This window comes from Geotrypetes seraphini, chromosome 2 (genome assembly GCF_902459505.1).
Source record: "Geotrypetes seraphini chromosome 2, aGeoSer1.1, whole genome shotgun sequence".
NCBI lineage: Eukaryota > Metazoa > Chordata > Amphibia > Gymnophiona > Dermophiidae > Geotrypetes > Geotrypetes seraphini.
In genome coordinates, this window is record NC_047085.1 from 124,165,485 (window position 1) to 124,170,578 (window position 5,094).

The 5,094-nt window shown below is 43.8% G+C and overlaps 1 long non-coding RNA gene across 1 annotated transcript; it reads right to left on the bottom strand.

Annotated features, from left to right (window-relative positions):
- Positions 1–447: 447 nt before the first annotated feature.
- On the bottom strand, positions 448–1,129 carry LOC117353569. Its single transcript, XR_004537977.1, has 2 exons — positions 966–1,129; positions 448–826 (listed from the first exon to the last, which is right to left on the bottom strand). It is a non-coding gene; the product is annotated as an uncharacterized LOC117353569 (long non-coding RNA).
- Positions 1,130–5,094: the final 3,965 nt, after the last annotated feature.

Below are 5,094 nucleotides of genomic sequence, written 5' to 3' on the forward strand. Positions count from 1 at the left end.
AGATGTGCCTTCACCCTCCCCCCCACACCTCCCACCGTACTGCGTGAGCAGCAATTCCAACTTGCTGCTCGCACCAGTGTTGGCTCTCCCTCTGATGTCACTTCCGGGTCCCATGCCTAGGAAGTGATGTCAAAGGGAGAGCTGACCTTGGCAGCAACTTGGTAATGCCGCTCGCACTAGGAAACTTTTAAAAGAGGTACGGGGAAGAGAAGGGGCTTGCAGGTGCAGCAGGAGGGGTGGGGAATGAGTGGGTGTGTGGGGAAGGGGCACTGCTGCCCCGGGAGCCTCTCACCCTTGTTACGCCACTGCATAGTGTGACCGGGTAAGACCTGGACTGGAGTAGCCCAAGCCCTACCTGGGTCATCCAAGCCTCAGCCGAGCGCTTGAATGAGGCATGGAGGGGTAGAGGGGTGTCTGCATTAAAATAAAAAGGTCCAGTACAGGTGCTCAGTGTGAATTTTAAGATGACTTTATTTTCTGTGTTTTTTTATATTGTAGTGCAATTCCTAAAATATACAAACAAAAAACTCTCATGGGTGGCTAAACAACCCAGTAGCCCATCAGGCTTATTCACTATTAAAGTTCAAGAAAACACAAAAATAAAATTTCAATTTCAAGTCCTGGAACCTGCAACCTGCTTGCAGTACTTGGACAGGTTCTCCACAGTTCTCCTGTGATTATGCAAATTCAGAAGCAGCGATTCTTAACTCTTCTATTATTCTTAATTACATCAGAAGCAGTAATTCCTGATCCTTCTGGTATTCTTAATTCAGAGGCAGTACTTCTTAGCTCTTCTGGTATTCTTAGTTTTGTGAAGAAACACCACCTTATCAGAAAAAGCATTTTTACTTTTCCCAAACTTTACTCTGTAATCATGCTCTCAAATAAGCATGACTCCTCAGGTTCCATTTCAACATCATTTGCAAGCATTTCTTCTGGCATTTCTGTATCAGATTCATTATTACCTTCAGAAGAATAATTAGAAGTTTCAGTCCTGAGGTTTACTCCTTGCTTTCTGTGGAGAATGCTGGTTTCTGTCCTCTGAATCCTAGCTAGCACAGGTCTGCTTCTCTCTAAGGATTCAGGTATCCTGTAAGCTTGTAGCTGGCTCTGCCTGCTTTGGCCTAGAAAACACACCCTTTTCCCTAGCATGGGCTGATTGCCCCTCAAAACACCTGTGATTCTCTGGTGCTCTGCTAATGAGCCTGAATAGTTTCCCTGCTCATTAACCCTGCCCCCAGCAGAGCTGATTGCAGGAACTAATAATCCCTTTGTGGGTTTTGCTATTACCTGCCCGGTGCATGCTAGGCCTTGTAGTTCTTTGCTTTTAGCATTCCCTACATTAGAACTAGGCAAGTATAATTGGGTCCCTTTTAGGTTGCCTTCCACTGGGGACAAATTCTGCAGGGCAGTTTCCCTAACCCAGGGGTGTCCAATGTCGGTCCTCGAGGGCCGCAGTCCAGTCGGGTTTTCAGGATTTCCCCAATGAATATGCATTGAAAGCAGTGCATGCAAATAGATCTCATGCATATTCATTGGGGAAATCCTGAAAACCCGACTGGACTGCGGCCCTCGAGGACCGACATTGGACACCCCTGCCCTAACCTGTCTGCTTCTAGGGGTAGGTTTAGAGATAGTTTTAGAGCACTGCAGGGTTTCTTCCAGCATGACAGGACTCTCCCTGTCACATAGGCCATTAAGGCTGAAAGTACAAAATCTGCCATTTTCCAGTCACAGCAAAAAAAAAAAAAGTGACAACTCACAGAAACGACTTGTGTAAGGATGTACAAAGGCCACTTTTATGCCGCAAAAAGGCCCCTTTATTTGTATGGACTGTTTGTCTAATTGTTTTCATCTCCCTGTTATTGTATGTCTTTTGGCACTTGGGAAAGGTTACATAAATTAAGGCCCTCTTTTACAAAGACGCGCTAAGCGTTTTAGCACGAATTTAGCAAGCGATGAATCAATGCATGTGCTAACTGCTAACGCATCCATAGGATAACATGCACACGTTAGCATTTAGCACGCGCTAAAAATCATAGCGCACCTTTGTAAAAGAGGGGGGGGGTAAGGGTTTTATACATTTTCTACAACAACCTCCTTTTTGTTCTTTATTCACTGGTCTACAATCTGGGATTATTTAGAGGCGTTTTATGTATTTTAGCCACAAACACTATTAAAATTTGTGTATCCACCTCTGAGTTCACCCTCAGTCCCACTTATCTGAAAGGTCCACTACATTTAGATTTCCTCCTTGTGCAAAACACGTGCTGGTTTGTCATCAAAAAGCAGAATAGAACATTTAAGAATAAACTGGGGTTCCCAACCCTGTCCTGGAGGAACACCAGGCCAATCGGGTTTTCAGGCTAGCCCTAATGAATATGCATGGAGCAGATTTGCATGCCTTTCACTTCCATTCTATGCAAATCTCTCTCATGCATATTCATTAGGGCTAGCCTGAAAACCCGATTGGCCTGGTGTTCCTCCAGGACAGGGTTGGGAACCACTGAACTAGACAATGTACCGTGCATTAAATGATGGCAGATAAGAGACCAGTATGGCCCTTCTAGTCTGCCCACTAAGAAGGTTGGGGTATAACTGCTGCTCCACACCAGTTATTTCATCCTAGGACTGTAGTTACTACTCCCTGCATTTTGTGGCGTGTGAAAGTACGATTTTACAATAAGTTTTGCTTTCCATGGAAATGCTCTATAGTTTTATTCCATCTTCTTGCTATTTAGGGAATATTGTAAGTCTTTTTGAATTCTGACACTGTTTCCTAATGAAAAGCATTCAAAACCTAAAAAAAAAAAAAAATAGAAAGAAGATGGATTATTGGTGTCCTTCAATAGCCAGTGATCCACTTTATGATTTTATACTCTTTCCTCTAGGATCCTCAGCATAGTTAGAAATGATAGGCCTTTCCTTAAATGATATTCTTTGAAAAGTGACTTCTCTTTACTTTTCTTGCTTAAACTCCCCCTTCAAAAACTGTGATCTAATGAAGGATAAAAGTTATTCCTGTTATCAAAATGTGAAGTTAGCATTTATAATTACTGTATACTTTAACAAGAAGTGTTGTTTTTTTTTCTTGTAACTTATGTTGAAATTTGATAAATAAATAATAATAAAAAAATGATAGGGCTGCAAACCTCTGGCTCAAATGTTCTGCTTATTTCTCTTAGACTGAGAAGAAAGATGAATTGCTTCCTCCTTCTTCCACAGCCAACAAAGCACTCCCTTCTCACTCATTTAAATGGCCTACTGCCACCTATTGACAAACTCCTGCGTATGGACTTTTTTCTACTATTTTAATTGCCAGCATTCCTTGTACTGAAATTATGTATGTTTAACCTGTAACCATTCAGAGCTCTTTGGGGACAACGGGATAGAAAGCGAATTAAATAAATAAAACAAATTAATTAAATAAATCTACTATATTTTAAAGGCTGCTCTATTGCCTTCTTAGATGTTATCAGCTGCTCCAATCTGATTAAGCTGGAGCTAATGCAATATCACTACAAGAGGATCCCATTTCCCCCAGAATTCTTTAGTTCCTAACAAATAGAAAATCTTTCTCTCTACACAATTGTTTCATACATGCATTGAAATTCTGGAGTTCAATCTGCCACTGGGTTCCTTTATATGAAACTGAGTATTTCTGAGAATGCAACCCAGGAGGTAGAAACGCCTCTAGAACCAGAGCCAACTAAAGGCATGAGCCACCCGAGGCACTAGTTCCGGGATACACAAACCTCACAGGCACCAAATGTCTGCTTTACTGCCTCACAAAATTGCAGGTTTCAACATAAGGGTAGATGCTTTCTGTTCTCGCGAGAAATAGGAAGCACTTGTTCTCGTATTTTATACCTGTGTCAGTGGCAGGGCAGGAAGAGCATCACAGTGGAGAAAGCTATTGCATAAAGTGGTGTCTCAAACTTTCTCGAGCTGGGGGCACAATAAAGGTAGGGGCCACGGCTTGAGGCACCCAGAAGTGTGCGGATGTCGCCATGGTGACATCACGCATATGCGTGACATCATCACGTCGACATCCATGCGTTTGCGGAGGCCCTCCAGATGGGCCCTGAGACACCAGTAGGGGGTGCCAGCAGGGAAGAGGGCCAGAGAGAAGGAGAGGCACTGGCATCAGCTGATTGCCTACAGCAGTGTTTCTCAACTACTTCAAGCTAAGTACCCCCTAAGTCAGGGGTGTCAAAGTTCCTCCTTGAGGGCCGCAATCCAGTCGGGTTTTCAGGATTTCCCCAATGAATATGCATGAGATCTATTTTCATGCACTGCTTTCATTGTATGCTAATAGATCTCATGCATATTCATTGAGGAAATCCTGAAAACCCGACTGTATTGTGGCTCTCGAGGAGGGACTTTGACACACTTGCCCTAAGTCTAACAAATATCAACTGAGTACCCCAACCACAGACATCCCTAGACCCACCTAAGCTCTGCCCTGGACCCCATCTCCTTTACTAATTGTAAAGCAATTTGTTCCATTCATTTTTCATATACACACAATATACACAGCAGATATAAATTCTCAAAACTAACACATTTCAACCACTATATTGAAAATAAAATCAGGATGCTGTAATTAGCTTTAAAAGTGAGATCGGGAGGCCAGGGGAGAAGCTGGAGGGCTAGAGAGAAGGGGGATACATGCAGGCCTTTGGTGAATCGGGCAGTGCTGGCGCTGTACCGTGTAGGGAAGTCAGCTGGCAGACGCCTCTCTTCCTCCTCGGTGTGCCGTGGCACACTTGGAATTTCAGGAGACACACTAGTGTGCCTCAGCACACAATTTGAGATACACTGGCATAAAGGAACTATATTTGTAGGACTGGGTAGAAAAGCAATGCTTGGGGGGATGCTGCCTGGGAGGGGGCTAATGCTGTAGAGCTGACTGAAAGTGGGAGCTAATTCTGGGGCTGGGGATTAGTGCTAAGGAGAGTTGGTGCTGATGCTAGGACTGGAAGGGTGCTGATCGCAATGGGCTGATGTTGAAGCTGGGATTGGAAAGGGATAAAGCTAGTATTGGGGGCTTAAACTGGAATGGGGCTGATGATGGAAGGCTTAGGGAGGTTG